A 15,987-nucleotide genomic window follows, 5' to 3' on the forward strand; every position below is an offset into this window, starting at 1 on the left:
CCACAATGAGCAGTCTCTCATCCCGTCAAATGACATCCCAGTCAGCCTTCGCTGAATCCAAGATGCTCATCACCCCCAAAGTTCCAGGAGCCAGCCGGGAACGGTCGTCAATCTGCCCACCCTCCCTCGTCCAATCACTGGGCCCCTAATGCCTGAACGCTCGACCATCTCCGACATCCCGGTCCCGAGCACGAGGGCGACCGAACCGAACCCGGAACGCCGTTTCCCACGGACGCGCGACGGGACCAATCACAAGACACCAACACGAACTTGAATTGCAGAGTAATCCCCCCCAAACCGCGACGTTCATTGAAAAGGAAAGGAGGAACCACTTCCCACACACGACATTGCCTATTCGTGTATGTGCACATGTCTCCTTTCTGTTTAACCTCACTTCTTGTAAACGCATTCGTATGTAATATTCGCAATACCACGGAGATCCCGTCTTGCAGATCCAATCCAGTCCCCAATCCCAATCCCAATCCCAATCGCCAATTGTGCCTATCCAGCCCACCCCCTTCCCCTTAACGTTCAGACCCGGAGGCCGGTGCCAGTGCCTGCTTCAAGCGAGATGGAACTGCACTGCAACAGCCCGAGCCAACCCTACCTGGCCCAGCATCACCGGAAAAAGAAAAGAGTGAAGTGATGCAAAAATGCGCATGTAACTGAGGATCCCTCTCCTCGCCGCCCACCCAAGAAAAAAAAAGGTGTTCATTCACCAGACAACAACGACGCAATCCAAGTCTCTGAAATTCCCCCGTGTTCCATACGTGCCTCCTTAGCGCCAAGCCGATCGATCCATTCCCGGAGGGAAACAGGCAAAAAACCAAGTAATTTTCACACAACTGCAAAGAAGCCCACTTGGCCTGCATCGTATCCCAGATCTCCGCGTCAAGATCGCGGGAGTGTGTTTTCTTACACCACCTGAGGGGGTCAACTTACGGGTAACACGATACTACAAAACTACTCATTCACCCGCATAAGCGTACTTTTCACACAAACGTCACCTCAACCCATCAAACCCTCCGTCCCTCTCTCTAACCCAAACTCCCCAACTGCCCCATCGCCGCCAAGACGCGCAAGTAAAGTGAACCTCTTCATAGCCGCATGGCTCAGCTCAGTCGAACGACGATAGTCCGCCCCGCCCCGGCCCAACCGACAGTAACCCCAACGCCACCTGCCTATGCCGTTTTCAATCGCCTGGATATCCGGCACGCATCGTCAGGCACACACACACACACACACACACACACACACACACATACACACACACTTGCACACGCCCTCGTCGATCCGCCGCCGCGCCACACAAGCGCCAGGAGGAAAAAGAAGATCGCGATCGGTTGGTTCGCTCTCTCCCCCTTCACGCGCGTGTTCGTTCCAATAGAGGCAGGCCATTCCGCACGTCAGACGCGCCAGAAACGATCCCTTCCCCCCTTCTAGTGTACCCAAAACTAACGGGCTCGGGCTCCCCCCTGAAGCCTGAAGCAAGCCACATCTATCATCGCGAACCAGAGAATCCTCCTCCCCCAAAAATACACGCGCAAATCATCAGCCAGGAACACGCAGCGGGAAAAGCCACCGCAGACTAAGCCCATAGCTTCCGTCCGTCCTTTCCATCTAGTTCGACTGTTTTTAATCATCTAGCCTGATCCATTTAGCTGCTGCCTTGCACGCCTTGTCCCGCGTGGGGGGGGGGGAGCTGGCTCACTCCATTATCGGTGTCCTCCCTCTACCCGTTCCGCCACCGCACCCTGCGCCGTGCATCACCACCGTCAAACTCCTCTGCAGTAGTGACCATCTTTCCGTAGCCGCGCAAGACACAAACCGCTCATAGCTCCGAAAAGCCTACAAGACCCAATGAAGAAAAAAGAAAAGACGTCCCCTACAAACGCACCAGAATGCCCAATGACCCCTGTAACCTTTGCTTTTCCCCCAATGACCACGCGCGCGGGATCTGCGTCGTCGTCGCCTTACCACTTTCCACACCCCGGTCACCGCTCCAAGTCTCAGAGCTGAGACCTGCCTGCCTTCTTTGCTTTCTGCAGCCCGCGCATCGGCAGCACGATCCATTTTCGGGGCATGATATGCCATCGAGATTCGAAATCTCATCGACGGCAGGGAAAAAAAAAAAAAAAAAAAAAAAAAAGAAAGGGTTACCATCATCCGCTGGCGCGTATCAAGTATTGAATGTCTCACAAGAGAAAAGTGCAACACTGTAAGGACCACCTCGGTCATCCGATTTAAACGCCCCGTTCGGCTCCGCGCATGCATATCCCGTCATCCCATCTCACCAAATAAATCCAATTGACACTCTGAACCATCGCTGCCGCCTAACCTACGGCGGCGGCTACAGACGAGACACTGAGATTGATGCAGGCGTCTACGCAAGCAACCGCATCCAACGCCATTGCCGCGTTCACGGTCCCTGAGCGCAACATGCGGTCTTCTCATTCCCAATCCTCGCCCTCGTACCCCTCTCTCCTGAGAACATGCTGTCTAAGGAGTAAAGACACAGCGGCGCTTGTCAAAACCACGCTGAAGCAATTCTCCCTCACACAATCATGCGATGATCGAAAGTACATAGTAGAGAGTATCGCCTCCGAGTGCGGGTATATACTCCGTCCCAGCTAAAAGGAGGCGGCGGTAATCAATCGTCTTGCACCCCAGCGGGGAGCAAAACCACCAGCCTAAAACGGTTACAGACCGTACCTAGAAGGGGGGGCGAGGGGACGTGCTCCGGGCAGTCTTGTCTCGACCACCAGAGGAAAGAAAATAGATTCATTCCCGCCGCAAACCCCCCCCCCAATTGCCAATGCCGCATCAACATCGTCATCAAACGGTCCGAGATTCCTGCACATCGAATTGATGCCATCGGTAATGAATGCAACGGCTATCATCGAGACATTCTCTGGGAAATGACCCCTGTCCGGAGGCTCGCCCAAACCAACACGGCAAGCCCACACCCCTGACCCGCGGTTCCGTCCCACCGGCGCCGACAAACTGGGAAAAAAGGAGGGGCGGGGGCCGCCGGGGTGGGAAGTTCATTTGCACATCTGCGCCTCTCCCGACTCAGACCACGTTTTTGTTTTCCTTTGAATGGAACACTCACACTCGAATCTCAAATTTCTCTTCAACGACTCAAGCGACTGCTCATTTAGTCGGGGTGACGTAGTCAATCGGACAACTCTGATTCAAAGCGTTTCGAGAAACACTAACACTGCCTTCCTTCCCGCTTTGTCCTTGGCTAGAGCGCTTGTCAAATGAAAGACAAGCCTTTCCCACCTGATACATCAGACGAACAAAGGTCAGTGCTCCAGCCCACATGACCTTCCCACGGACAAAAAAGGCAGCTGAAAGGATTTCGATTTCCGTTCTTGGGTCTGATGGTTGGAAAGAGGCGCTTGCGTTGGAGAATAAGGTAAGGTAGTCCCGTCTAGGCCACTTTACGCGGTTGGTCCTTTATGAACCCCTCAACGCGGTCGCGCCGTCCTAGACAGACGTTCCTGTAATTGTCATCAAATGCTGGGAACAGACGCAATACTCCCCGGATTTGCCCCCGCACCTACTCAGTCCATCTCAAGTGCAAAGGCTCCCCGGAGTCATGTCCGTCCACAGCCTCAAGATACCCTGTGCCATCGCCACAGCGGCAAATATTGAACACTCGCCATCGTTAAGCCTCACCATGCCTCCTTGCCCTTCCCCGGATCTGGCCCCACCCGGTGGCATCCATCCCACGGCCTCCAAAACCGGTCGCTGCCGTCCTGGCCTCGGCCCTTTGGCCGCGGAGGCTTCAAGCTTGCTTCGACCGCCAATGGAGCCGTCACACCCACCAAGCTTTCGAAACCCCGTCTCGCTGTGAACCTGCTTTGCTGCCTACCTTCTGCCAACGCAGCAGCTGCAGTTGCAGTGACAATTGCAGGAGCCGAAGCAGGCTCGACACAAACCTTGGTCGGCGGCGCGGGCTGCAGGGAGGTTGGACGAGTAAGAGGCGCGCCTACTCCAAATCCCCCAGATACCTCATCCTTGAAGGCTTGCATGCGTTTACAAAGTACCACTCATTTACCCCTCACCCCGTCGACATCTTCCACCACCTTCAAATTACCCTGGCAGATGGCTACCACCTCTACTGAGGAAGTTAGCAGCGCTACTCAAAGTATGGCCCCCTACCCCCGCCTTCAGCTCAGGAACGTCGCGAACCAGCGCCAGCCGCCGTACACCACCATTCCAGACGGCCCAAACTGAAAACCAAAAACCTCCCCAAAAATCAAGGAACATGCAATTATTTCCCCGAACCAGTTGCCAACTGGCAAGGTAGCAGCCAACCACCAGCACCACGCCCGTGCAACTGATAAGCCCAGCGAAAGCGTCAATTGGACCACGAACCTCCATTGCTCGTGGACCGGATTCTAAGAATCCCACTCGCTTGCGAACCGCGAAAAAAGAAGTGTCAAGATACGCTGGTCCAGCTGCGTCCGGCCATGCTCTGCCGTTCCCGCACCCCACACCAATTCTCATCCCCCTCTTCCCTTCCCCTCGCGCCATTCGGCAGCCCGGGAAGGCCCTTGTCCGGGGATTCCAGCGAGCCCGGGTTTGCGTAGATAGCAGATAGGCAGTCGTGAGCCCGCACACCTCATCGCATGCGGCTAAAGCAAGGCAGGAGGGAGATGTGGTGGTGTTGATTGTGGATTTTGGCGCCAGATGTCGGCATCATTCTTTCTACACTCGACGCCCTTCTCCCGGGGGGTGTGTGCGCCGGCTCGTTCGAGGTTTCGATGGGTCCCCGCATCTGCACCCCCAGATTGGAGAAGCCGACGACGACGCGCGCGCACGATACGCGACTGGCGACTCTTCAGCGACGCCCCTCTCTCACACACGCGACGGGCGACGGGCGGCGATCCTCGGCACGACGACCGGAGCGCCGGGTCCGTGGAACCTCGACCCCTCCCCTCCCCCCAAGATGGTGACGCTATCGTGTTGCCAATCATCTATCTGGAGGGACCAATTGGGCAACGGTAAATCAAGCAATATGCCTCCTGCACGTCTTCAGCTAGATTAGGCCAACTGGAGATGTGCGAGAGAGCGTCAAGGCACGCAATCGAACCGCCGGGCGTATCATTATTGATCAGCAGGTGCCGTTATCTTTGGTCCAACGGCCGGAGTTGGTCCAAGCCATGATCTGCAGCATGCAAGAGCGCGTTGCGTGTCTCCAAAGACTCGCACCGACATTGGTTTCGAACCGTCGACGTGGCTCCGCGGAACAGACCGTGTTCCCCAGCCCCAGGAGGCGAGAGGTTGAAAGAAAAATTCGACCTCGCATAAACCTCTCAACTTGACTCCATTCGCGTCGTCCAATTTTTTTTCATTTTTTCTTCTCTTTCGCGTGACCGGGGCTGGATTCTCTCCATTCCTGCATGCAGGATGTAGGTACATGTAGGACCAAAGTGGTTGCATGCGTCTCGTCCTCGATGGCGGTGACGTTTTGCGAACCAACGTACGTCTGTCTTTTCGTACTCCACGCCCTCGTGCAACTGTGGAGCGTGTTGGAGACTTCAACGCGTCTGCCACACCAGCGACGCTTGTCCGGAAGCGTTTCCTCTAAAGCTCCCCCCGCAGTGGAGACAGTTCGATATCCATCATGAACTGCAAGTTTTTGAAGCCTCAAACCGGGGCGTCGGACCCGTTTGCGAAGGCCTGGACCCTGAATTTCAGGAAGCCCCCTCGAAGCCTGGGCAGTGGTCTCATTGTTGTCTGTTTGAAGCACCAAATGTCTTGTACGTTGGTCGTTAATCCGAGGTAGCAACTGTATAGCAGCTGTGGCGTTAAAATTGTATATTGAACCTTCGACTTCAGCCACACATGCCTTGCCGCAGAGATAATGCTTGGCTTGGAGGACGTGGCATCACAGAGACGTCGGCTCCTAAGCGACAATGCATTCAGAATTTTCCTCATGCTCATGCAGGCCATCGAAGCCATTTGTCGTCGATGTTGCCATCACCGCCAGTCGCCGTCCGCCTGCACCTCGTCGGCGACCGCAGAAAGAATCTGATCACGACTCCGTTTTTTTCAGCCACCCCTCCAGCCCCTCTCATGAGAGCCGTATGCCGCACGATTTCTCCCTCTCTGACGGGTTGTATCCGCAAGCCTCGGCGATGATCACGGCGCCAGCAAGCAGTCCCCGGCCTCGATCAACCAAAGTCAGACGTTGGCCCAGAAGCTGCTGCAAGTAACGGCGCGGGGCTTGGCCAAGATGACTCGTTGGAATGACCTCACGCGAGCGCGTGCGTCGTGACCCGAAGCTTCGGAGGTGGCCCGGAATGGACCACACAGCTTGCTGCTGCTGCTGCTACTGCAGCTATCTGCACGACGCCAAAAATTGGGAACCACAGCCCGTCCCCGTCGTCAAGAAACCCTTGTCGGCCCCGCGATTTCGTACCCGGTCTGCCGCTTCGTGACACCATTTAGCTTTTTTCTTGCTCGCCATCTGCCTCGATGTGATTTGTCAATGGCTTTGACGGCCCGCGGCAGCTGCGGCTCAAGTGCATCGTGAAGCTCCAATATCAAAAATTTTCTTTACTCTTGCTCCTCTCTCCCGACCCATCAGGTAATTCGTCTCAACGGCAACGCGTGCAGATTTTTTTTGCAGAGCCTCCGCACCAAGTCTCTTAATGCCAAGACTGTGGTTTTTTTCTCTTCCCCTCCCTTACCGCATCTGCAGTGTTTTGACCGCCGTTGTGACCGCCGTTGGGGGCCCGAGGCTCCTCCGTGAGATCCTCCCCAACCCCCCGGGCCCAAATGTCGCCGCAACATTGTCCACTCAGTCGTTGAGCATCAAAAGACTCTGATGGCTGGAACGTAGCGGTCTGTCCGTGGGGACTCGCACCGACAAACTATCGATGCAGCGGTATGCGTGAGGTGGTTTGCATGTGCACCGCAGGGTCTGCGGGGAGAATGGTGGCGATGGTTGGTGTTTGCAGACGTCACTCGGTATCTGACAAAGGCATGCAGATGTGGCCTGGGTTGAGTCAATGCCAGTCGCTGTCTAGGCCAAAGGCGTTGAACCCCCTGATAGACAGTTGGCTTAGCCAAACCCAGCAGGTGCATCAAATTGTCGACATGTCCCTTGATAAGTGGTTGGATTGGCACCTTAGGCGAGCATTTGACCGCTCTTGTCGCCAGCGGTACCGAGCGGCGGATCAGAGACACGGCTCGGTTGCCGTAAGGCGAACATTTGGTGGCGGCACGGCTCAGCTGGCCGGAATTGCGGTTTTGCTTCTCCCAACAACCGATTTTCCAGCGGTCAGTCGGCAAGCCTCCATTGGCGCACAAATTCTCGGCCGGGGGAGGACGGCGGGCTTGCCTAGGTGCTTGCCTTGTCTCAGACCCTGACGGGCCATTCCACCCGGGAGGAAAGGGATGGCTGACATTCTTGAGGGGGCGTTGCCAGATGTCGTCGTACACGGCATGGTATGAAATCAATAGTCTCAACTGGCACGGCAAATTTGGAGCTTCGCTTCACAAATAGACGTTACGGGGTTGGCTCGATGGTTTTTTGGCGTGTCCTTTTGCTCCGGTCGAGCACCCACAGAGGAGCTCGGAGATGGGGTCTCGGGGACGGCGAGGCGTACGAAACGAGGAATTGGCAGATTCTGAATGAGTGCAGGGGGATGAGGGCCCTCGTGGAGTCGTCTAGAAGGTTTTTGGAAGGCAAGAGAGATGCTTGCAAGTCGCAAGTGGTCGCAGCTGCCAAACGGGACGACCCCACATGACTGTGATCGGGTGCTCTCCACTACCGTCCCGACACGGTGCATCTTCAGCCACAAGCCGGCGCCCCGGCACGGAAAGGGGGCCCACCAAGCTGCACAACCAGAACAACCCGCACAAAAGACACGAGGCTGAGGACGCTAAGGAAGGTTGAAAATTCCGATCCCGTCGTCCAGTTCCACCCAATCGGCCGAGCCCCCCTTGTCCCGACCGGGATTAGCGCCAGATCTTGTGCACGCCGTGTGCTTGCCATGCGCGATCCTAGCATGTTCCGCCTTAGTAATGCAAACCTTATCCTCTGCATTGGTACAGTGTCTCGTGTGTCTCTTTCGTTGTGAAAATTGAAGGTGCACCGGAGAAGACATCGTCAGTTGGGAAGCTCCGGTTGAAGAGCTTTTTACCAGCAACAGGCAACTTCCCTACAACTCACTGCAAGCAACTGGCCACCTTCCAGCACACGGACGTATGTCCATCTCAAGACGCGGAAGCTGCCATCACGTCGGGTCGGAACTCGTACGGTGGAATGGGCGCCCTGCAGTTCATCCCAAGACACTGACAGTTTCTGTCTCCTGTCGCCAGTCGCCCCAACCCCTTTGCACTGCTGCAGACCCTGTCCCAGCAAAACGCCTCCTCTTCTGGAGCTCTGACGACGATGTTCTCCCCAGTGCCAGCCAAGCAGCTTTTCCCTCACTTCCGGACCCTTTTTGCAACCCCATCCGCAACAAATCGGGTTGGCCCGTTATGAAGAGATTTTTGCACCTCAGTCTTTTCCCCTTGCCGCTGCACCGTCTGTCACAATATCCCGCCCAGCCGTCTCTGCACGGGTTCACATCCAGCACATGGCCTGGCCCTGCGAAAAAAAAGATTTCCCGAGAACGAAACCTCCAGCTCGGGCCCCCGAACCCTTAAGATGGCCGCTATTACTGCCATTGCCATCACAGCACACCTGCGAAACGCCGCCCGACGGACCAGCGACCCCGGTGGGCCTGGAGTGCTGTCCGCGAACACAGAGCTCCGGTATCCGCATTAGGGGTTTGATTGTGCTTCCAATTAAGCCAATTGAACCCTGAATAACGACACAGAGGTCATATGTTGGCGTTGCGTTGGAACGCCATATATTGCACGCCCGCTGCCGTCGAACCTCAGGCAAAGGCTATATCGGTCATGGCCGTCGACAGGAGCAGCCAACGTCCCAAGCGTTGGGCCGCCGTTGACGGAACCGAGGGAATAGCCGCACACAGGCCACCTGCCATCCCATCATTTCCTCAGCGGCGTCTGTCGCCCAAGTGCCAATTGACAGAGCGTCCGTTGCCAAAGCACACATTTCGTTCGGGGCTCACGGTGTCTGCAATTCCGCCAAAAATGGGAAGAGCAGCGCGAAACCGGACCATCAGGCACTCTATATCGAATCATGCCGTAGCACCGCTCTCACTCACGCGAGCCTATGGTGTGAGGCCGTGTAAACTCAATTCGCCTGCCAGTTGGTTCCAATGGCAACCGTCGCACTCGCCAATGCAACTCTTCCATGCCTTGTCTGTGTTTCATGACTGGCCTTTTCCAGGAAACGATTTCGCCGCTGCAACTGCGCAGCTACACAACGTCGTATCTACGCCCGGCTCGTGCTCGCGGGGAAGCTGAAAGCGTCTCGTCGGTAGGTTCGCGTCGACAGCCGCCGCGATCTGTGAACTCCTGCCACTTGAACCATCGCCGTATGTTTCGACGCGCTCTGTCTGAGCTCTGAAGAGTGGCGTGTTCAACACTTGTTGCACTCTAGAACTTCAACATGGCCGTCGAGCACGGCTGGATTTCAAACGAAGCTAAGAAGGCCACATCATATTGTCTAAGACAGGGCACGGCAACGTGATTACGATACAGCAACGAATATTCCAAGTAAGGCAGATCTGGTAGCACCGTCGCGTGGCATCTGCAATGATCATCAATCACCAACTCTACTTCAGGCACAAACAACGCGCTACACAACTGCTACAGGCCCAGATCGCGGCCCAAAGGCAACCCCTGGTGGTTCTCCAAATGCCCCGAATAAGACACGCCGTCAGCCGCTCGGACACCTATCAAAGTAACTTTCTTGACGGGTTAGGCCTGTATCCCCTCGCCTGTCACTAGCCAATCGACCCTAGCAACATCAACCGCAGCATTCCATCGGCGATGGATGATCAGTCAATGTTGCGACATTCAAATTCGTGATTGCTGACGAACCGCGCCATATCATCTTGGCCACACAGGAACTGCAGCTTTCAAGGTCTCGGAGCCCTGGATCTTGCCCCAGCTCGGGCCGCGGATATCACAGATTGGCTGCCCGGAAGGGTTGCCTTTGGCGAGCTGCAGAAGCCTGGCCGCGAAGTTCGTGTCATGACGCGAAGCTGCATACCTTCAGCCCACGTCTTGCCTAGCTTCCGAAGTTCTGAAGAAGCCACGCAAAGCGAACCTGAGCGGTTCACGCGGCCGGCCGTCTACCTATTGGTTTTTTTTCCAAGGATAGGAATGGCAGTGGAGAACCTGCGGCTTGTCGTCGGGGAGAACAGCTCGGTCGTGGAAACGCCATGCCGACCGAACGCAATTGATGGACCGGCCAACCATGGGATTTCATTGGGGCTTTTTCGGAGCTTCTTGGAGCCATTCCCCAGGATCAGGGTGCATCGAGGCTTTCCTTAGGAGAGCTGCGCCTACTGTTCAGCAGGCGAGGTGCGCTTCCGATGCCTGGTCGAACAAACGATGTTCTCAACCGGCGCCGTTGCCCTTGTCAGCCGTGGCGTGGCGTTCCGTACTATAATTCCAGGCCGATGTTGGGGAAGGCCATCTATCGCGGCTTCTCATTCACCACGGAAACGGTAGATGAGGTCTGCACCGTGCTCGCGTCGTCCCATCTACGGTTACCGAACGGGCAAACGATCGGCGCCTCGCTCAATTTCAGCCTTGAGCGTCCAGCCACCTCACTTTTTGACGGGCGGATGTCCGCGAGCTTGATAGCCATCATCAATTCTTGACACCTGGCCGATGCTTTTCTCAGTGTCCCAGTCTGGCGACAAACATGCCGTCATTAAAGAACCCAGCAAAGGGATCGTCACTGCGAACGCCCGAGCAACAGACACATGCTGCCGTCCTAGAGATATACGGCAGTGGATTCTTGTGGAACAGAGGAGATTTTGCCAATCTGGCAGAAACATTCGAGGGCGCTTTAATCGTGGATACGGGCGCCGTCTCGGATTCCAGCACAAGTTCGTCAGCGCCGTGCCACTCGCTACGGGTCAGCGCAGGAAAAAAGAACCCCTATGCTCGTCATCATGACTTACGGGCTGAGAAATCTGCTGCCCCGGTCCTTACGCTCCCCACAGAAGCCATCACGAACTGGCCTGAACACCCACCAAATGCCCTCAGCAACCGGCTTCTCGGATTTCCTCGGCTTGTGGTATTGTTCTGGGAATCAATTTGAGGCTCATTTGGAGATCCAAAGCCCTCGCCTGCCCACCGGAAACATGATTGAAGGAATCTTGCCTGTTGGCTCCATGTCTTCATGATTGTTTCCCCAGGGCCCGAATCCTGCAGCAGCGGACGACCCACCGCACCCCGACACATCCCCCACAGACGGGACACCGGATGCGCCGACCGGCCTGCCTATTCCGGGTCCTCGTAGAGGGTGTTAGCCGGGCCTGTAACACCATTGCGCAGTCTTTTGCCGGGGCCAGCGCCTGGGCGAATTTGCCTCGGCGGCTGCAACGGAGCAATCAGCAGGGCAAGTGCGCATTTGCGGCACTTGGGATTGCAGCTGAATGCCTCAAAACGGCACAAGATGCGCAGGAGTTCGTCGCCTCCAGCCAGGATCGGCTCTAGAGCACGGGTTGCGACGCTGACGCCAGCCAACAGATCGCGTCTTGCACGCGTTATTTCTAGATCATTGCTGGAATAACGGCGTGTTTCGAAATACAAACATGACGGCGCTGGCGAGAGGTCCTATCATCGTCCCCATCCGTGCCAGGTCAATCACTTCACCCACTAGTCGCTCACCGGACGGCCGACGTCCCAGCGTCTGGAAGCAAGACCCCCTGATGCCATCCCGCACAGACATGGATGATGGAACACGGCTCGGGCATGTTTGCTGAAGCAGGCTACCCTTAGGGGGCTGGTTGATTGGGGTTCCGCGGGTGTCGTCGAGATTGGTGACATCAGCGCAGCAGCGCCGACCGAGACATGAACATCCCATCAGACGTGTTGATAATAGCTGACCGACATATCGCGTTCTGGACGTGGGTTGCGTCCGTTCGTCCAAACATCAACTCCTCGCTGTGTCGCAAACATCGCGACATCAACAACCGAGAGACACTCAAGCACATGCTTCTGCTGCAAGCAGGCAGGTTTGATTGTCATGTCTGCCAGTTGTCCAATATTGCCAGGGGTCTCCCCTCGAGATCTCGGATGGAAATTGGAACTAGTTGGACAACCACCACCATACATTCCTCAATTGAGTTGCACGCCAACCCAACCGCAGCCACTAAAAGAACGTCTTCGACGAGGGCGAACGAAGCATGATGCTACCAAAGCACCAACAAGCGTGCAAATCCAACGAATAATAAAACCACTTTACGCGTTACCTCGTTTCCTCCACGCGACAGACACGGCTGCCCCCCAAACCGGTCAGCACCGGTGGCCTCTGCGGCTGGATTGGGCAGATTTGCACTCTCGCATCTGCGAGCCACAGACGCACGCCCGGCTTCCCCCACCGTAAGCCTGCACCTGCACGCAAAACAAGATTTCGCGCGCGAACAGCTTGCCTCCTCTCGTTGCGAGATACGGCCCATTTCAAGCAGGTTGAATGCGAGTCCTCCACCTCTTGTGTCAAGACCTTGGAAACTGATGGGCCCATTGGCTCCCTGGGGCCCGTCGCAATCGCGCGTGGCCGTCTCAATCTCCTGCAAACCACGAGGCAGCTCTCCGCCCTAATTCTCCGATTGCGCGATGCCTCTCGGCCGTCGAACAAGGGGGAACATCTGTCGCTATTTCGGCGCTGTGCCTGACAGCCAAGGCGCATGGGACGGGGACGATTGAGATTGAAGCGGAGTGACAGAGTGGATTGGACGTTGTGAAAGAGGCCATTGATAGCCTTATCACCAGGGGCGTCTGCTGCAACGACTCAGGAGCAGAACGTGTGATCAAAAGACCGAAACCTTCGTATTCAACTCCCCAGCCAACAGCGAAAGAGCGCAAGTGGGCTTTTCGCCTCTTTCAACGACTCGGCCGTTGCTTTCCTCCCCGGTAGATCACGATGGGCATGAACAGGTGCATTGGAGGTCACAGTCGACATGGCCAGCCGAAGACGCCCCCAGCCCTCTTTTTTTTTTTTTTTTTTTTTTTTGGGGTGGTCTCGGCAGCGATTGCATCGGCGGTCGAATCGGGTTTTCATCTCCGCTCCCGCCTACTTCTGAGTCGCTCTAAAAACCCAGGAAAGGCTTCCGCGGGTGCCACGCATCTGGGCACACGGCGCGCCGGCAACAGGCTGGTTCTGCCTTGGGAGGATTGGATGTATTCAAGAAAAAGCAAAGTTGCTTCTCGAATTTTTTCTTGCGTCGTTGCGAGGCGCAACGTCTATTTTTCTCCCGCCTTCCCATTCCCCCTTACTGAGGCGGGTAATCCGGCACTCTTCCAAGGTCGGGGTCGACGTTTGCACATCATCATTCTACTGTTCTCGCTGGGCTGCGAATAATAACGTAAGGGGAACGGGGACCAGGTTTAATATGTCGAGGCCTGTTGAATTTTGTGGTTTTATCTCCTGACATGCATTAGAGGGGGGCAAACGGGCTAGAATGCTCTCTGCGCTGGCTGGATTGGGACCGGATTGCAACGCATCGTCGCGATGTCCGACTCGTGTTGTCGTCCCACCGCCTGTGCTTTGCTCCGCGGCTGGCTGACTGGCCTTTTTTAAACAATTTCAACACGTCAAATGCCATGTCGGTCTGGAGGATAGGCGAGATGACGGAATGCCTATTTGGGGACACCCCTGGGAAGGGAAAGGGCGGATGCTGCCGAGATTTGCATGTGCGAGGTCCCAGGGGGTTGGAATGGTCCGGGGCGGTGGGCTGGGTAGGACACACTGCGCTTCTTTGAATGTTTGGAGAAGCGGTCTGAGGCCAAAGGGTGAGGTGTTGGTTTGGAGTAACTACGAAGAGGGAGAAGTTGTGTGTGGTGTGTGAAGGGCAGTGGTGACGTTGCTTGATGATATAGCTGGTGCTCGCCGAGGAAGTGTGCGATCCCAAACATTGGGAGAGGGTGTGATGCATCCATCTCGTCCCGTTGGGAAAGACGTTGCCTGCATCAGTGACATGCAATAAAGGTGATATATCTTCCGGCCGAACAGAATTGAAGATATTCGCCAAAGGGTAGCTTGCTCAATCAACTTCCATTTTGATCTGGCACTTCCGGGATTGTAACTTCGGATTGTCTATCCTACGCTCTGTCACCAAGACCAGCTTCATACGTTACTGCTCTTCCATCGTCTATCTTCTAAAATCACCCTTTCCCTCCTCTGTCTGTGCCCATCTATACGTCGTTGCCGTAGAGAACACCGATTGATGTCTGCGGCGTGTTTGTAGAGAGATGCCCTAGCCCGCCAGCTCATTATCATGGCGGAGTTGAGGCGGTCTTTGACTTGAGACGAGGAACAGAATATGTCTTATTGTCCGCCTGCGGCCTCTCTAATCCTGGATCAGATGCGAGATGCTTTGGTTACATAGGCCTGCATTGGAGCTTCCCAGAGGCCTTTTTTGGTGTTTTTGAGGTTGCTTAAAAGGGTTGATATCAGTTCACACGAGAAAAACTCTAACACCAATCCGCCTACCATTCCGCTCGTAGCAATTTGAACCTGCTTCGTCTTAGCCGGATGACGATAAAGTACAGTATCGTGTATTCTGGGACCTGGTCTATGGCAGAGGAACGCGCCGTGTCGGGCGTGTTTGTATTCTTTGCTAATACGTGAGTGTCGACGAGGCAGAGAAGGGATAACGGTAGGTGTGGCCAACCTTCTGTGCTCCAATCTGGGTTGTGGATATCTCCTTTCCATGTGGAATGAGTGGGAGCGGAAAGATGCCAGCACACCGAAGATTTTGTTTGCGCTTCTGGTGGTGTTTTGGCTACATTTGGTTTGAGCCCAGAGCAGAAGTCCTTCCCTTTTTCTACTTGTGATGAGAAGCTCGCTCGCAGTCTGGACCACGCCGGGCGTGCGTAGAGCTGTCCTGAACTGTTGCTGCGGCACTCATCGTATAATGATGAGAGTATATGTGAACTCCGTGGATCATCAAAGCTACCTCTTTCTGTTGGTCCAATCCTCTTGGTGGTCAACGGCGTTGCCCTTCTGCATGTGTAGGCGAAGGTGAGACTGGTTCCTGCAACAAGTGTATGTTCACACTCTGTATGAGAGCGGCAGGGCGTCTGGGTTGGTTGTATTTTCTGCTTATAAGTATATATGGTTGACCTTGTATGCTTCAGTCTCGTTTGCTGACTGCCTCCATGTGGACAAACTGGCCTGGCAATGGGATGGCCGAATGGGAAGGCCACAATTTTTCTCTTCCCTGTGGCTTTCTTAATCTGCGTCCTGAATCTGGGCTAGGACCCTTTTACCTCTTCCTACTTTTAGATGAGGGATGCTCGCGCCCTCGTCGTCCAGAACGCGCCAGACACACGCGGAGGCCATTTCATGGCGCACGTGATATCACAATCTTGCGTTATAAAGTATTTGGGCATCTTCAGCTGCCGTTCTGCTGCTATTAGAATCGCATGGCCACAGTCCTGAATGGGCCAGCTAAATCGAAGCTGGTTCGGCTAGGGATTCAATCATGCTCCGTACACGACTGAATCTGTGATACTCTGTGTGGTGGAAAGCAATGATGGAAGAGCCAATTTGAATACGTATCTATTCGGCATACTAATAGTACGAGAAGAATGATGAAAAGTGATACAAGGCGCAAGGCGCTGTTTAGGAGTTGAGGCTGGTCAATGCTGGGGGGAAGAGCCGCACGTAGCCCAGAGATTTTGCTTCGTCAGGGCTGAGGAACCTTGTCACAGAAGCTGCTACTCTGGCCTGATTTGGGGTCGAAAGTGACCAAATTTTCCATTGTGAAAGGCTTTATAGAGCATGTCTTGGTGATCGCGGCCTTGTCTCACACTGTTTTGGCTCATAGACGAGTGTCGCGGGATCACGCGGGGGATGTCGAGCAC

This window comes from Colletotrichum aenigma (genome assembly GCF_013390185.1).
Source record: "Colletotrichum aenigma strain Cg56 chromosome Unknown KSG_Cg56_contig06, whole genome shotgun sequence".
In the NCBI taxonomy this organism is placed as follows: Eukaryota; Fungi; Ascomycota; class Sordariomycetes; order Glomerellales; family Glomerellaceae; genus Colletotrichum; species Colletotrichum aenigma.